The 18908-nt window shown below is 40.5% G+C and overlaps 1 pseudogene; it reads right to left on the bottom strand.

The window, feature by feature from the left end:
- Nucleotides 1-5087: 5087 nt before the first annotated feature.
- Nucleotides 5088-6849, bottom strand: LOC150028012 (uncharacterized; annotated as a pseudogene).
- Between the last annotated feature and the right edge of the window lie 12059 nt (nucleotides 6850-18908).

Below are 18908 nucleotides of genomic sequence, written 5' to 3'. Positions count from 1 at the left end.
TATACACTATCTCTTATAGGTTTTGATCAATGCTTTTGTTTGACACAACTATTCATGGTCATCTTGAAAGTATGGTACATATCTTTTATTTTGACATATCTTTGTCAAGGTTGGTTAATTTAATTAATGTTTTACAGGAATTACTTATAAGAAGTAACAGTTTTGTAAAATTAAAGTTCAAAAATGATGAATCTCTAAAGCACTTGATGAGGTATGTTTACTTAAATTATTAATTACATAATTTATTATTACTATTACAAATTTCGTGTATCTATTTGTGTACTTAATCTTTTATTCAGGCTCTTGAAAGGCAATGTGAAATTCTTGATTTATGGAGTCAAATTCTATTGAGGGTTGCGTACTGGATGATCATATCTCATTCAAGATATTAAGGACAAATATCAACATTGATTCAAAAGGAAGTAATTTTAATGAAGAAATTTGATGTAGTATTAGCACTGCTTGGACAGTTTTACAGTATATTCGTTACTCTCTGCATATTATTTAATTTATATTCACACTATATTTTGATGATTTGTAGAATTACTCTTGCACATTTCTTTGTATAATGTTTTGGTTTCATCACAGGACACAATGTTTCAGGTACTCTTAATATTAGAGTTAAAACAATTTCTTAAATTTCAATACGTTTATATATTATATATATAAATTTTTATTATTATCTTATTTTAATCAGTATTTTTTTTATAACTGATATAAAAAAAATTTATCTTGAATATTTCAGGTGAGTTATTTGTTTCAAGAACCTTTACAGGTATTGTCATCATTTTTGTGTACATTTTAACAGTTTGTTTTATTAGTAATAACTATGTGTTTTATTAATTTTTAGCGTTTTTACTATTTGGACACTTTTAATTTCTTTGTGTAATGTGTTACTGTGCTCAAATTATATCTTAAATGATAACTTATACCTTAAATGATTATATAAGTTACTGTGCTCATATTATATCAACATTATGGTCAACAAGATAAAAGGTAAATCATTTCTTATTTTCAAGCCTTTTGTTTATTGATACATGGTTGCATTAAATAGGTATCAGAATAATTAAGTCAATAATTTATTTTATTCTTTTTGAGATAGAGTGTGCCCTTTTTATTTTCTTGATACACTTTTTTCGAAATTTAATTGCTTTTTTCCTATGCAGAGTTCATGAAGCAGGTAATCATTTCATCCCAATTTCCAAATTTAAGGATTTCAAAATTTATTTTTTTACACAATCATTTATTTTAAACATTATTTAAATTTTAACCGTTGGATTACATGCTTATTATTATTATTATTATTATTATTATTTATGTCAAATAATTATATGTTGTGAGAATTGATTTTTTTTCTGGGATGAATTCTTTTTATGTTATATTTCTCATCATCAAACTTCTTAAAAATGAACAAATTCATTATTAAAAAATATTTATTAAATAAAACAATTTTTTTAAATAAAAAAAAATATTTAAAGGCTTTATTTATTGATACATGCGTGCTTTCCATATATCTGATAGAAATCAACTCACAAATTTTCAGATTGTACTTTTTTAGATTTAGTCTGACTTGCTTGATTTTGTATTTTTTCAGATACACGTGGCTAATGTAATCTCTCTTACACAGTTCTCAAAATATTCATTCCTCTTCCCTATCAGATTTGGTAGATATAGATAATCATTTCAACATTAAACATTAATAGTTTAAATTTAAATTTCGCTTCCCAACAACCGTACTCATTTCTACCAAATCTTCTATAAAATATCCTAAACCCTACTTTTTTTCTGGTGCTCTACTACTTTGTTTCTGGTGGTTTCTCTATTATTCTTTTTCTCTTCTACTGAGTTCTTGGTGTTTTCTCCACTACTCATTTAATGGCGCCCAGTGCTGAAGAAATCATTAGACTTCAAACAAGAGGAGTCTTTTGGTGCATGAACAGCCGTGGTGAAGTATGTATATTTATCTTTTTTTCCAAAATTTCTTCTTTTCAACATTTTCTTCATTTCCTGACATTTTTTTTTCTTTATTTCATAAAAAATAGCTTGGTTTTGTAGATCGGGATTTCGCCATCGAGTTTCAAAAAGAACTGGGAAAGGAGTGGACCCTGGCTGATTCAGAAGGAAACGTCCATATAGTGGAATATAACGAAAATTTATTGTCGCCGGAAATATTGAGTGGATGGTTTAATTTATTTGATTTTTATGGTTTCATAGATGATAACTACATTTTATTCCGTTATGTGGGTCACAACGCCTTCCATATAACTGTTTATATGGATGACGTCCCTCAGAGTGGAGTAAATCGTTATTTGGAAGAAATTGAAGGGAAGGAACCCTTAAGCATTGGTCCCTTTGATCATTTTTCCATAAAGTTGTCTCGATTAAGTATCCAACTCAGTTATCTGGTTAGTATAAAATTGATTTATTTCAAAATGCTCTGTATTTTATTCTACTTCATTTCTATTTTCTTATTATTTCGATATTGTTGTAGGATCTTCCTGCTAAATTTTCACAATATATTCGACAAGGGAGATTCAACAAGGTTACTCTGCATGGTCTACTAATGGATGTGGAATGCAAGATCTTGAAAGGGAAGCCTCCTTTTAGACGGATTAAACTTGGAAAAGGGTGGAAGAATTTTTGTAGTCTTCATTCTTTTCGTGAAGGAGACAAGATTATCTTCGAATGTGATACGAGAAATCCTTCTTCTCATATCAGGGTTTTGTTACTTACTTCTATTCACAGTTTAAGTTATCCTGCATAATTTCGTTTATTATTCTCATAGCATAATAGTTACCAAGGACTAAGAAAGCTCATATATATTTATGTTTCTGCTGGGACTTTTTTGGAAAACTGAACAGTTAGGTACTCTTTATGTTTATATTATATTTACTATATGTTTCTGTTTAGTAGTGTTCATATTCTATTTGTTCATCTGTTTATTACAAATTTGTTTCATTATCTGGTATATTTAAAATAGGTTGGCATTATTACATATGCTTAACACTATAACAATTGCCAGTATATTAAAGTCAGAAAAATCTTTTATCATATTTTTTATTATATATATTTTGTGTTAATATTAGAGAATGCTTATATTCGTTTTATTCTTTGTATATTGTCTATTATTAATTAGTCATTCAAGTATTAATTGTTGCTTTTTTTTATATAGAAACATGATGATGTATATATGTTTATTATTGTTGTATGGTTTTTAAGATCTTTAGTTATTTATATAATAGTATTTCATTATGTTTTAGTTGTATTATATTACATTACATTTTAATTTAATTTAGATCATAAAAGGTGAATTCATAATTTAATATGATTTTGCCTACAATCTGTTTCTTGAAGAAACACACATTTACTGAGAGTTTTTTTGTAATAATTGTACTTGGTATAATCTCCTGAATTCTATTTTTTAATTGTAAAGATTTTTTGGAGAGTTTATTCTATTTTTTAATTGCAAAGATTTTTTGGAGAGTTTTCTTGCAGATTAAATTACAGGTTGAAGATAGCATGAGGTTGGTGAAGAGGACTTCAAAATGGATACATAGTATTAGATAATTGTTTATATAATAATGTATTTGTTCAAATTATTTTATTGTACTGATATTGTAATGTATTTATTATGGTCAAAATATATTCATGAATTTTTAATTATTTATGTTATATTATATTAAATTCATTAATATACTAAAATTATATAAATTTATACTATTGCAATATATTTAATTTCATTTCATCAAATTAATAATTTATATATATCTAAATAAATTTATTATTTTTAATATTAATATTTAAATATAAAAAATTCGGAAAAGTCACGTACGTTGCACGGTTCAACCTACTAGTATTAATATAAACAAGAATATCCACTACATTTATTAATTTGAGTACTGCAACTTTAAAAAGAAGTGGAAAAAAAAGTAGGAAAATGAAGTAAAAAGAAACTGTATCTGCATAAAACATATTGAAAACCAATAGCAAAAGATCTCCAACTTTACTACTCTCAAACTAAAATTATCTTTGTTGAAGCTAAACGAAGGTTTTGTCAGTTTCTATAATTGCTTTCGGTACTAGACAACAGAAGTTTACACCATTTACCAAGAAAAATAAGAAAAATACTCCATTTTACTTGAAAAAACATGATTGGCAATGAAGCAGGGAGGAAAAAGCAATTGCACAAGTATTGAGAATAAATCAAAGTTATTATAAGGATCAGAGACAAACTATTATTATTTGCACTAGCACATAAAGAGTTTTACTGACTTACCAGCAGTGTGAATCATGTCATCTACCATAACTGCTACCTTTCCCCTTACATCACCTATCAAATTCATCACTTGCAAGATGAGATTTACCAAATAAAAAAAATCCTAGAAGGTGCTTTAGTTTATAATTATAGTTTATAAACTAAGATTTATCATCAATTGTAAGGAATAATAATAATAATAATAATAATAATAATAATAATAATAATAATAATAATAATAATAATAATAATAATAAAATGTTGGATATGGTTTAGGTAACATACAAAAGACTTAAAGTGAAGGTAAACACTTCGTTATATTCAATGAGAGGACAGCCAACCTACCCAGTTTCTTAGCAAGATCAACGAATGGTTTCAATTCTGATAATACCTGCACACAAAAAGAAAGAAATAGATATTAAACTAGGCCATTTCCAGCACAAAGCAAGTTTAATTCATGACTAACATTATATTATGATGTGCTAGTTAAAGTGGAACACTAAACGAAAGCCATAATTTCAAATTTGATAATAACATTGATGGTATAATTTCCCTGTATTCCCATTTCCCAATCATTCTAATCAGATTAATCAAATCAAACTTTTTCATTTGAAAGGAAAACAAACACTTTTTGTCATTGAACAACCATGTCCATGTGCATCATGTGAACTTACAAGTACTGTGGTGTATGTGAGGGAAAGTGGTTTTGCAAAGAGGCCACATCTAAATCATCATATTCAACAGAGAAATTCAAGAGCCCGCTACCATTATCAACATCCTCATCACAATTACCTACGTGGCCCACATCACTGGTTGTGCGTTGTTCAAGTTCTTATTCATGTTCCTGTTCTTGAAGCTGCTGCTGAATCGTGTGATCATTGACGAAGTCTCTAAGCCTCTCCCTCAAAACCCTTAACTACCATTCGAGAAGGTTCTTCTGTGACTCCACCTGCTCCATCGTTCACTGCAGCGACTTAATCACTTCAAGATCGTACTCTTGTTTCTGCTCCACCACCTTCTGTAATTGTTTCGCCTGAATCTCCATGGTGCTCTTTGTTAGAAAAGATGGCTTTAAACTAGAGGAGGGATGAATTGTTTAAAGGGGTTTTCGCAAACTTTTCAAAGCTAGAATGAACTTATTTCAGAAATCAAAAGATTAAGCAATTCAGTTAGCCAAAACAGCAAGCAAAACTGAAACACTAGAAAAAACAATCGGTTGTTTCTTCGAAACAATCGGTTGTTTATACCAGCAAACAACAAACAAACTGAAATTAAAGAGTTAGGGATAGAAAGATTGTACACAGATGTTTATACTGGTTCACTCCAACTAGAGCTACATCCAGTCTTCTCATAAACCCTGAGGATATCCACTAAGCAATCACCACTTGATCACTTACACCACAACCAAGAGAATGACCTTGAACACCTCAAGAAACACACTCTCCTTGGCCTACACTAAGATTGCTGATCTTGAACACCTCAAGAACACACAGCCAATCTCAGCAACACACACAAAACGAATTGTTCAGCAGTTTACAAAGATTACACTTGTTACAGATGAATATCTGAAATCAATACAAGAGAATCCTATTCAGCACTTTGATCAATCTCTCAGCTCTTTTGCAATCTCAGAATACTTTTAAAAAACTCTTAGATGATCACTTTGTTTCAAGATCCTTAATCCTTAAAAACAGTTTTTATGAATATATTCAAAGATAAGGTTTGTTATCAAATCTTAACAAACTCTTAATTGCATTTAAAACTGATTGGTCAAAGCATTTAATGACTGGATCGTATTCAGTTAAAGCATTTAAAGCTCAGTCAAAGAAAACAGTTTTTCTGTTATGGTTTTAAAACAAACAATCGATTGTTTCCTCGAATCAATCGGTTGTTTTGTTACTTAACAAAATCCACCATTCAAAAACAGTTTTCAAACTTTCTCAAAACACCTAAGTGTAAACAATCGGTTGTTTCGAAAAAACAATTGGTTGTTTCAACTTAGTTTGAAAAACATTTTGCTTTGTTAAAATTGAGATGCTAATTGCTTTGAGATTTAATCTAGGTGTTGATTACAACATAGAACTACCCCAAAACAAGACTAAAACAGCACAGCAGCATCAAGCAAAGCAGAGGCTTCATCATCCTTCAAAGGATTTGGATTCTTCAAAACATTGAACACCACTTGGTTCAACACTCTTCTCTCTGTGCAGCCGTAGGATCATCGCCATTGGCTCCTCGTCTGCGGAGGTCGTTGCCCCCTTCTCCTTCTAAATCTCCAAGCACGCCGCATTGAATCGTTGTCGCTCCGCCTTCACCATCTTCTTCAGACATTACATCGAACACGTAGTCGGCGGTTTTTTGTCAATTGACAGGAGTGGAGACATAAGAGGAAGATCAATCGGATTCCAAGGATGTTGAAGATGCGAAACGTAACCCAGTAGAAGAAAACCCTAACCGAGTTCAGTGAGTTGGGAGAGGATGTTGATCGTGGAAGGCAAATGCATGAACATGAGGAGAAGGAAGCAGATAAAAAATTAGAGGAATCTGTGGTAAAATCAAAGAACAAGAGCCACCAACAAACCCAGGGTCTTCATCTGCGTCTAGGTTGGGTTGGGTGAGCTACCATATTTTAACAAAGGATGATGCAATCCAATCCCAACCAGAGGAAAGGAATGAAAATTTATAAAAACAACGGATTCAGATTCAGATTGGGATAGGGATAGTGAAGGGCGGGAGGATATATAACAAAATGAGAGGGTTTATGCAATTGGCTAATTGGATTGGCAAAAAGGAAAGGTGTGTGCATGGTGGAAATAGATGATTGTGTTGGGTGGCGTTACAAGGGTAGAAGGAGAAGTGGTATCACTTTTGTAAGCATAATACGTATGAAGACGAAGAACAAACTATGGACTCAGGTTTTAATCTTGTTCTTCATGATGTTTATGTTGTTCTACGTTCTGCAAACTGTTGCCTAAAACAAATAGGCAACACTTTTTTAAATATTTGGACTAAAAGGCTAATAAACATTATTATTTGGACAACAATAAAAAAATGTTGCTTATATCTATTTTAGGCAACATTTTCTTATCCGTTGTTATGTAAGCGTGGTCTAAAGTAAAAAATGGTGTAGTGTGCATTCTTCTAGCCATGACCCTAGTTAAAGGCCCAATATGTGTCCTTCCGGATGGTCCTCCATCATCTATTCTCCTGAGAATTTGATAGGGTCCTATGAACTTGGGAGTCAATTTCTTGGATATCATTGCTCTCCCTACACTAGTGAATGATGCAACTCTCAGAAAAACATGCTCACCCTCAAAGAATTCTAAAGGTCTACTTCTTTGATTTGCATAAGAATTTTATCTACTTAGAGATATTTTCAATATTTCCTTAATCATTTTGACCTTATCATTCGTTTGTTGTATTAGTTATGGTCCAATTAACATACTCTCAACTATGTTTAAGGGTACACCATGAAATCTAGGTATCTCATATATATAAATTTGAGTCAATTTTTGCATAGAGATTCTATAATCTATAGGTATGAAATGTTGCATCTTTGTCAACTTGTCCACTATAACCCAAACAAAGTGATATGAGTTGATTTTAGGAATGCACATTTTAATTGGTTGCTTTTATTTATGATTTTGAGATTAACAATTTAAGGTGAGAACCCTCAGAAGATTCCCACTTGACACGAACTTAACCAAGTGGTTAAATAAGTGTGAAGGTTCACTTCGCTTGGGCAAAGAGAAAAACACAAGAATAAGGTGATTATGATGCAAGGGGCGGATTTTAAGAACAATGAAAATAAAGGATGAATGAAGGTGACCAAAAAGAAATGACATAAACAAGAACTTAAACAAATAACATAAATGGCGCAAGGAAGGATGGAAAAAGAAATGAGATGAAAGAAGCTTATGGTGAGAATGGTGAAAATGAACACGCCACTTGGAGGGTGGAAACTCCAAGATAAGTGAGGAAGAACCGCCACTTGAATTGCTCACACACTCAAGATAAGACCCAAAACATTTAGGAGACAAAGCTCAGTAATCACTCAAGCAAAGTTTTTTTACTATATTCAAAATCTAGGTGTAAATACATGAGACAAGGAACCATATTTATAGGAATGGGTGCCTTGGTGGACAAGATGGGGGAGGGGCATAAAAGGCACATGAGAGGGCGGCCTAGGGGTTTGACCTAGGTCAATGCCACCCCTTAGTTCTAGCTTCTAGAAGCTAGGGCTACATTCTAACCCTAGTAGACTAAAGCATTGGCTAGTGGTGGGACCTGACATAGCCCTAGATCCTGTGTCATGGTCCAGGTCATCCTTCTTGAGGGTTGGGCTTGGTAAGGGGATGCTCTATCTCTCAGGTTTGCATCACAGAGTCATGCTTCCTCTTAGTACGTGGTGAGTGGATAACAAAATCTACTAAGATATTGTCGCACTTCTACATTAGAGTGTGTAAATGAGTTAACATGCCTCCAGGTCGTTGATGTTCAATTTTCGATTTCTGACAAGTCAAACAAGAAAATACAAACTTGGATACATCACTCTTCATATTAGGCCACCAATAAAAACTGAGTTTGCTTTTATGGCTTTTAAATAAGAATATATGCTTTAGTTCATTATCCTTTGGTATGCATGTTCTGTTTTTGAATATCAAAATACCATCCACTCCCAAAGAAGTATTTAGCTTTGTCAGGATCTAATAAGCCCAAGACGTTCTTTAATTTTGAATACTCCAACTACTTCTCCTTCACCTTATCCAAAAATTCATTAGTTATAAAAAGTGTATTACAACTAACACAATTTGAAGATATAGAAACTTCTAAATTCAAACTCCTAAATGAGTGATGCTAAATCAATTATATCTCTCTAATAATGACTGATGCTATTTATATATTTTTTTTAACTCAAAGCATCAACAACACCATTAGCCTTCCTAAGAGGTACGTTAGCTGCAAATCATACTCTTTCAAAAATTCAATCCATCTCTTCTACCTCATATTAAGCTCCTTTTGATCAAAAAAATATCTCAAGCTTTTATGATCACTTAGTACATTAAAACTAGCTCCTTAAAGATAATGTCTTTACAATTTTAAAGCAAAGACAACTGCTACAAATTTCAAATCTTGAGTTGGACAGTTTTTTTCATGCACCTTTAATTGACGAGAGGCATAGGTAACAACTTTCTTATTTTTCATCAGAACACAACTCAATCCCTGATAGGAAGCATGAAAAAGACTTCAAAAGACTGATTGGTATTAGGGATAGCCAATACAAGTGCGATACTCAACCTTCTTTTCAACTTTTCAAAGCTTCTCTCGCATTGCTTAGTCCATGCAAAAATGGTGATCCTTTTTAGTCAATAGGGTCAACGAAGCCACTATCTTAGAAAAGCCTTCTATAAACTTCTTGTAGTATCATGCTAATCCCACGAAACTTCTAATTTTTGTAATAGTTTTAGGGCGTTACCACTAAAGTATAGCATTCAATTTAGAAGGATCCATTGATATTCCCTTAGCAAAGATGACATGTCCTAAACACTATATTTCTAACATCTAGAAGTCACATTTTGAAATTTTAGCATATAATTATTTTCTCTCAAACTGTTCAGGATAGTTATAAGATGTCCTGCATGTTCTTCCCTTGTACGAGAATAAATCAAGATATCATATATGAACACTACCACAAACTTATCAAGAAAAGGTCTGAATATTCTAGTCATATAATTCATGAAGGTAGTTGGAGGATTGGTAACATCAAATGGCATAACTAGAAATTTATAGTGACCATACTTTGATATAAAACTAGTCTTTTAAATATCTACATCTTTCACTAAAATTTGGTGATAACTTGAGTGAAATATATCTTAGAAAAGACGTTTTCCCATGGAATTGGTCTATTAGATCATCAATTATAGAAAGAGGATATTTATTTTTTATTGTTAGCTCGTTAAACTGTCTATAATTTATGCATAGATGAGATGAATCATCCTTCTTCTTCAGTAATAACAGTAGAGATCCACATGGAGAAACACTAGGTTGAATAAACTATTTCTCCAATAAATCTTCTAACTACTTATTTAACTCAGCTAACTTCGTTGGTTCCATTTAGTATGGAGTAATGGATGTTAGAATTAGAGGCCTTAAACAAAAGGGGGGTGAATTGTTTTTGAAATATTTTCACAAGTATTGAAGGTAGAGTGAAAAGCTATGAAGAATCAATCAATTAAAAATTTGTTCAACCAATAGAAAAATTGTTTTAAGTTGTGTACCGTCCTGGAAGTCGGAAGTGATGACGTGGCACCAAGCTACAGTGTAGGCATGTTGACAAGGCGCCAGATCCGCAGAAGGGAAGGAAGTCGGGGGGCTCGTGTAGTCGCCAGTTGATAAGTTGGCGTGCTCCGATCTCCAGCATACCAGAACCGGCGATCACCCAGTGAAAGATGAAGTCGCCAGATGTAAACTCAGGCGACCACATGATTGGAGATCGCCAGAACAAGCACATCGCCGAAGATGAAGGTGATGCAGATTATGAAGGCGGCCGGCGAGACCACAGGGAAGGTGTACGAGAGCGCCCTAACTCGCCAATTCCAGTAGAGATCGCACTCCCAAGTTAGCTATGCACTGGGCAGTACCATGCATAAGTAACTTAGCCAAAATGAGAGTAGAAGCAGCGCCCAAGTCAAGGAGGCTCCAGATGATGGCACGTGTACGACTGGATGCGAGCCACGTGTCCGGGTCTGTAACTGCCAAGAGAGAGAAAGTGACCAGGTATATAAGCGTTCTCAACGAACTTTCTGAGGTACGCATAGGCATAGGCATACGCACGTTCAGTTTACACTCTTTACGCTTGCGAGTTCTAGAGCTTGCTGTGAGAGAGAACATTGCACGGTTCCTTGAGATTTCTTGAGTGTTCTTGCTCGTAGTATTTGGTGGTTCTGTCACTGACTTGGGCGTTGGAGTGCGATCGGCCGCAGCGGCGCCGCTCTGTTCTTTTGCAGGTTCTTGAGGTGGATCTCGAAGAGGAACGGAAGCTTGAAGCGGTGCACACGTCGATCCTTTGACGAGGCAGTTTCCAGCGTTCTGGTCAACAGGCAGGATCATCAGGCGCCCACCGTGGGGCCGTGTAAAACTTGCTCCCATCCACAACGTGAGTTTTTGGAGGTTTTCAAAGTTTTCTGTGTGGTTGTGTGCTGGTGCAACCATCATTCGCTGTTTGCTTGAGATTTGTTCGGTGAATTCGCATTTTCCACCGTTCGTTTCGAGTTTTGTTCGGTGAAGTGAGGTTTTCTGCTGTTTACGCGTGATTTGTCCGGTGGAGTTTGAGTTCTTTCGCTCGTTTGGTTGTTCGTGGGGAAGCGGTGGTTTCTGGTGAAGTTGTGGTTTTCTTTGAAGGTTTACGGTGTTCTTGAGTTTTCTTACGCAGTTTCGCACAGTTTTCTCCGATTGATCGCTGAATCGATCGTGGTTGAAGTGTCGTTCGCTGCACTCTGTGATTCGCTGAGTTTCATGAGAAAAATGAGAAGCAATCGTTCAAGTCCAGTTGCGCCCGTCGCTGCTGAAGGCGCCGCTGCCATGACCATGGCACAGATGGCAGAGATGATGCGTTCGTTGCAGGCAACTGTGGAGGCCTCGCGCATCGAACAGGCGAGAATGCATGAGGACCTGGTCGCCTCTCGCGCCAGGAATGAGGAGCTCAGCAAGGTGACTGAGGAGTTGCGTCAAGCTCTTCAGGAGCAGCAAGGGCATTCTTCCGCTGAAGAGGTTGTGCCGTCGTCGCCACCTCGTGTTTTTCCCATGCCTTTTATTCAGGCGATCACTGACACGCCTATTCCCACGAGTGTGGTTCCGGTTAAGGCTGTTTTCACCGGCGTGGAGGATCCTGAGACTCATCTCACCACGTTCCATACGCAGATGATGCTGTCAGGAGGGTCAGACGCCGTCTACTGCAAAATGTTCGTGAGTACGCTCCAGGGAACGACGTTGGAGTGGTTTGTGAGCCTGCCTAACGGCCACATAACCAATTTTCAACAGTTCTCGAAGATTTTTGTCGAGCAGTACATCGTGAATAAGGCACCGCCCAGGGTGTCTTATGATCTGTTTGATATAAGGCAGTACCAGGGAGAGTCCCTCAGAGACTACCTGAATCGCTTTGGAGCGCAGATGGTCAGATCGCCGGCTAAAGATGAAGAAATGCTGGTCTATGCATTCAAGAAGGGCGTGCTTTCGGGACCATTCTGCGAGGCCTTGATCAGGGCTCACCCTGCGACGTTTGCTGAAGTCAGGTGACTTGCGGTGGCTCACATCGCCGACGAGAGTGAAGCCGCCGAGAAGAGAGGAAGCGTGGCTCCCGCTAGGCCACGCGCCCAGACCAGGATCCAGCCGCAGAGGGTGCTGGAGACAGCGGCGGCGGCCAGGAAGGACCAGAGGACTCGCCATCCTTATGATAGGAGGAACAAGGGCAGGGGCCAGGGACGCCAGCAACCAGCACGCCGGGAATACAATCGCCCGCCTAAGCACAAGTTTGTCATGGGACTGGCGGATCTGATCGCCATTCCTAACATATCTGCTAGGTTGAAAGCGCCTGAGAAGGTGGGCGACAAGGTGCTGGGGTCAAAGCCAGATGCCTGGTGTGAGTTTCACCAAGGCTTTGGCCACACTTTGGACTCGTGTTTGTCCTTGGGATATCAGCTCGACGATTTGGTTAAGAGCGAGTTCCTAAATGACTACCTGCTGGATAGAAGGACGGGGGGCGCGTCGAGCTCCCAGCCAGCAGGTGGAGAAGCCCAGCAGCACGAGGTGCCTATCCACGGGGAGATCCACACCATTGCAAGAGGCTTCTCGGGTGGTGGATGCACCGCATCGCAGAGGAAGAAGTACGCGCGGTCAGTGATGACAGTGGATATGTTTGAAGATCACTCGCCGGAGGTGGACATTACGTTCACCAAGCAGGATCTTCGGGACGTTGTGCCCCATGACAACGATCCCATAGTGATTTCCTTGATAACGGCAGGAAGGAAGGTCCACAGAGTTCTGGTGGACCAGGGAAGCTCGGCAGACGTGATGTTCTGGCCGACTTTCACGCAGCTGGAATTGCCCCTTGACCAGCTAAGGCCCTATGGAGGGTGCTTGTATGGGTTTGCTGGTGACCAGGTGGAGGTCAGGGGGTACATTGAGTTGAGAACCACGTTTACGGATGAGGCTGGTTCGAGAACGGAGAAAATCAAATACCTCATTGTAAACGCTCCTTCAGCGTACAACATCCTGTTGGGAAGGCCCACGCTCAACAGGATAGGCGCCATACCGTCAACTCGGCACATGAAGGTGAAGTTGCCGTCTATGGAGGGGGTGGTGATCACGATCAAGTCTGATCAGAAAGAAGCAAAAAAGTGCTATGAGAATAGCCTGAAAAACAAGAGGTCGGTGAGTTATGTAACAACCACCCCACCTCCCGGTGTGAAGCCCAGATCGACGGTCATAGAAGAGACCGCCGGAAGAGATGTGGAGATGGTGGACGCTGAGCTGGGGGAGAGGAATGCTGGTCTGGAGGAGGAAGAGGCGCGGAATCGCCCTGAGGAAGCGAGGGAGCAGGGAATCGCCAGGGCGGTGATCGCCAGAGAATCCAGGCCAAAACCCGTCGAGCAGTGGCTCGAGAGAGAGGTCGGGGGAAAGGTCTTCAAGCTGGGAAGATCCCTGGAGGTCGAGCTCCAGGACCAGATCGCCAAGGTGATTGAGCGGCATCTGGACGCGTTTGCATGGTTCGCCTCGGACATGCCCGGGATTGATCCCGACTTCCTGTGCCATCATCTGGCGATGGACAATTTGGTGAGACCAGTGCGACAAAGGAGAAGAAAGTTCAACGAGGAGAGGAGGCAGGCGATCAGGGACGAAACACAGAAACTCCTTGCTGCAGGCCACATCAGGGAAGTCCAGTACCCTGAATGGTTGGCAAATGTCGTGCCGGTGAAGAAGAGCAATGGGAAATGGCGCATGTGCGTCGATTTCACTGACCTGAACAAAGCTTGCCCAAAGGATTCCTATCCTTTACCAAGCATAGACGCCCTGGTAGATAGTGCCGCAGGGTGGAAGTTGCTGAGCTTCCTGGATGCCTTCTCGGGGTATAATCAGATCAAGATGCATCCCATGGACGAAGAGAAGACAACCTTCATGACAGAGAGATCGTGCTATTGTTATAAGGTGATGCCGTTTGGGCTGAAGAACGCAGGGGCCACGTACCAGAGGCTGATGGATCGAGTACTTGCACCAATGCTGGGAAGGAACGTGCAAGCGTACGTCGATGACATGGTCGTGACCTCGCCGGAAAAGAGCAAGCACGTTGCAGACTTGGAAGAATTGTTCGCAACGATCGCCAAGTACAAGTTGAAGCTGAATCCAGAGAAATGCATTTTCGGCGTGGAGGCTGGAAAGTTTTTGGGTTTCCTCTTGACTGAAAGAGGAATAGAAGCCAACCCAGACAAGTGTGCAGCCATCTTGGCGATGAGGAGCCCAGCTACGGTGAAGGAGGTTCAACAGTTAACAGGTCGGATGGCAGCCCTGTCTCGCTTCGTGTCAGCTAGCGGAGAGAAGGGACATCCCTATTTTCAGTGCTTGAGGCGCAACAACAAGTTTGCTTGGACGAAGGAGTGTGAGGAAGCCTTCGTCAAGATGAAGGAGTATCTGGCGAGCCCGCCGGTTTTGTGCAAACCGCTGGTGGGGATCCCTCTCAGGTTGTATTTTGCTGTAACTGAGAGGGCGGTGAGTGCGGTGCTCGCCCAAGACCAAGATCAGGTCCAAAAGCCTATCTACTTTGTTAGTAAGGTGCTGCAGGGCCAAGAAACGAGATATCAGGCCCTAGAGAAAGCTGCGTTGGCAGTGGTGTTTTCGGCGAGGAGATTGCGCCACTACTTCCATAGCTTCACCATACTGGTGATGACTGACCTGCCCATCCAGAAGGTTTTGAAGAAGCCCGACGTTGCGAGAAGGATGGTGAAGTGGGCAGTAGAGTTGTCGGAGTTTGATATCAAGTATGAGCCCCGAGGCCCGATCAAGGGGCAAATCTTCGCAGATTTCGTGGTTGAGCTCTCATCAGAGGCGACACGAGTACAAGGGGACGACTTCCGTTGGGTGCTCTCGGTGGATGGATCGTCGAACCAGCAGGGTAGCGGTGCTGGAGTCATTTTAGAAGGACCCAATGGCGTGCTGATCGAACAATCTTTGAGGTTTGCCTTCAAAGCCAGCAACAATCAAGCAGAGTATGAGGCGCTGATCGCCGGGATTTTGCTTGCCAAAGAGATGGGAACCAGGGTGCTAATGGCTAAGAGTGACTCGCTGCTAGTCACAGGGCAAGTAACAGGCGAGTTCCAGGCTAAAGATCCGCAAATGGCGGCTTACTTGGAGTATGTGCGGGAATTGAAGAGTTCCTTTGCCTCCTTTGAAGTGGTGCATGTGCCCAGAGAGCAGAATGCCCGAGCTGACTTGCTAGCTAAGCTCGCCAGCTCAGGCAAGGGGGGTAGGCAGAGGACGGTGATTCAAGAAACTCTGAAGGCGCCAATAGCATTTGTGGCAGATCACCTGGTTCTTCAAATAAGCAAGTCGACGGAGAAAGCAGCGAGAAGCCATAAATCCCTGACGCAAAAAACTTTGAGATCGCCAAGAATTAGAGCATGTCGAGGAGAGAAGGTGAATATGGCGCAGGTGTGTGCCATCCATGAGACAGACACCTGGATAACCCAGTACAAGCGGTGCCTGGCAGATGGCCTCCTCCCACTGGATCCGACAGAAGCTAGGAAGGTAAAGAAAAATTCCAGCAAGTACACATTGATTGATGGCGATTTGTACAGGTTTAGGTTCACTCACCCACTCCTGGAATGCGTACATGGCGAGAAGTGCACGAGGATCATGGCAGAGCTCCACGAAGGTATATGCGGAAGCCACGTTGGGGGTCGAGCTCTGGCCGCGAGGACTCTCCGTGCAGGCTACTACTGGCCAACGATGAGAGAAGACTGTAAGAAGTATGCCCAATGTTGCAAACAATGCCAACAGCATGCCGATTGGCACAAGGCACCTCCCGAGAAGTTGAAGTCGATCTATAGCCCTTGGCCGTTTCATACCTGGGGAATCGACATCCTGGGACCTTTCCCGCTGGCGATCAGGCAGATGAAGTACTTGGTGGTGGCGATTGAGTATTTCACCAAGTGGATTGAAGCAGAACCAGTGGCCCAGATCACCGCACACAAGATCGAAGGTTTCGTGTGGAAGAATATCGTGTGCCGGTTTGGTGTGCCCAAGCGCCTGGTGTCGGACAACGGGACTCAGTTTGCAAGTCACCTGTTGAAGAAGCTTTGCGAAGGGGTGGGGATTCAACAAGTGTTCGCATCCGTCGAGCACCCTCAGACGAATGGCCAGGTGGAGTCAGCCAATCGGGTGTTGCTGAGAGGATTGAAGAGAAGGCTCGAGAAAGCCAAGGGAAGCTGGGCTGAGGAGGTACCCTGTATAGTCTGGGCGTACCACACCACCGAGCAGTCAGGAACCCATGAGACCCCGTTCAGCTTGGTCTATGGGTGTGATGCCATGATTCCAGTGGAGATCCAGGGGAGCTCGCCGAGATTCCAGAACTTCGTAGAGGAAGACTCAAATGAAGAGAGAAGGCTGAACCTGGATCTACTGGATGTGGTCAGGGAAGAGGCGAGGTTGAAGGCTGAAGCGGTGAAGAGAAGGATTGAACGAAGATACAACTCGAGGGTGATACCAAGGCAGTTTAGAGAAGGCGATCTGGTGATGAGGAAAGCCCACCAGTACGAGATGGAGAATAAACTATCGCCCAAGTGGACGGGACCGTTCAGAATAACCGAGGCGCTCGGGAACGGCGCCTACCGCTTAGAGACATTGGAAGGAGGGGCGATTCCTCGCACTTGGAACGCCACGCACCTGAAGTTGTATTACAGTTAAGAAGCTTTGTAAGTAAAGACAAACACAAAGTTACATTACAATGTCTTTGTTAAAACAGTTTGTAGGGGGCACTCTTTTTTCCCTAAGGAGGGTTTTTAATGAGGCTACCCAATAAAGAGGAGTTTTCGAAGTTCGAAGGTGTTTTAGATTGCATGATTGTTGTTTTCAGAAAGTTTAGAAGAAAGACCTTATCACTTATACGTGATTTAAGGCAAGTAAAGATATATTACATGCTTTCTAAATAAAGTTTTAAAGTCCTCATCGTTTTTCGGCGATTGGAGGCACCAGTTAAAGTTTTAAAGTCCTCATTGTTTTTCGGCGATTGGAGGCACCAGTTAAAGTTTTAAAGTCCTCATCGTTTTTCGGCGATTGGAGGCACCAGTTAAAGTTTTAAAGTCCTCATCGTTTTTCGGCGATTGGAGGCACCAGTTGAAGTTTTAAAGTCCTCATCGTTTTTCGGCGATCGGAGGCACCAGATAAAAGACCTCAACGCCCTCGCGCGTTCTGAGGCGAGATAAAGACCTCCTCGCCGTCGAGCGAGTGCAGGCGAGGAAGAGTAAAAAGTCCTCAGTGTTTCTGGGGGCGAGAAGATGTAACCCCTGGGGCAATGAAGAGGCACCAGTAAAAAGTCCTCCGTGTTTCTGGGGGCGAGAAGATGTAACCCCTGGGGCAATGTAGAGGCAAGTTAAAGACCTTCTCGCCGATGAGCGAGTTCAGGCAAGTAAAAGACCTTCTCGCCGATGAGCGAGTTCAGGCGAGTCAAAGACCTTCTCGCCGATGAGCGAGTTCAGGCGAGTTCAAAGACCTTCTCGCCTATGTGCGAGCTTAGGCAAGATAAAATCCTTCTCGTCTCGAACGAGTTCAGGTATGGTGTAGAGGGTGGAAGAAGTTTGGAAGGTGGCTAAGGTAGGTTCGAAGAGAACGCCTAGTCACCCGGTCTTTCGTTCTGAAGTTTAGGGAGGTAAAGAAGGATCCGAAAGGCGTTTCTACCCCCAGATAAAGGAACAATGGCCAAAGCATGAGGTTAGAAAGAAGCTGATATCGCCAAGAGTCTTTGGCGACCAGGAAGAGTTCAAACAGCGGCGAGAAGGTTAAAAGACCCGTTTGATGAAGCAGGTCGAGTGGAGCAGTGTTTAAGCCAGTAGCTGAGTTACAGTTCGTTGCTTGAGGAATATTTTTACGATAAGGTTAATTGCCTTAAGATTACAAGTTGATTAAAGTGATTGTTGCTTAAGGTTGAAGTGGTTCGAAGCCGTTAAGTCAAAAGTCGTGTTTACAAAATCGTTAAGTTAAATCCGTTGAAGTTAAACACGCAAAGAAGGTTAAAGCGGTTAAAGAAGCCATGAGAGGGAATACGCAGACTTTGTAATTAAGATAAGTATCAGTCAAAGGTACATATACATGAGTTTATTACAAAATGGTATACAAGGGAAAGCACGAAGGTAGCAGATGAAGAAGAGTTGATTAGTCTTCAGCAGGAACGACTTTTCCATCCACTACCTCATTATCCAGAGACACCATGCTGAGATCCAAATCAGGGAACAAGCAGGCGAACTGTTCCCGCGCAGCTTCGAATCCAGCAGCCAGAATTTGAGCAGAGTTCAGCTTGAGTTCTTTAATTTGCTTCTGAAGTTCCTCAATCCGCTTCTTGAGATCTTCAGTTTGTTCTTTCAGCTCTTTATTCTGCTGCTCCAGCTCT

The sequence above is a fragment of the Phaseolus vulgaris genome, chromosome 4, assembly GCF_051622355.1.
Source record: "Phaseolus vulgaris cultivar YP4 chromosome 4, ASM5162235v1, whole genome shotgun sequence".
Classification (NCBI taxonomy): domain Eukaryota; kingdom Viridiplantae; phylum Streptophyta; class Magnoliopsida; order Fabales; family Fabaceae; genus Phaseolus; species Phaseolus vulgaris.
The sequence above is the reverse complement of the archived record's forward strand: the minus strand, read 5'-3'. Positions and strand labels throughout refer to the sequence as shown.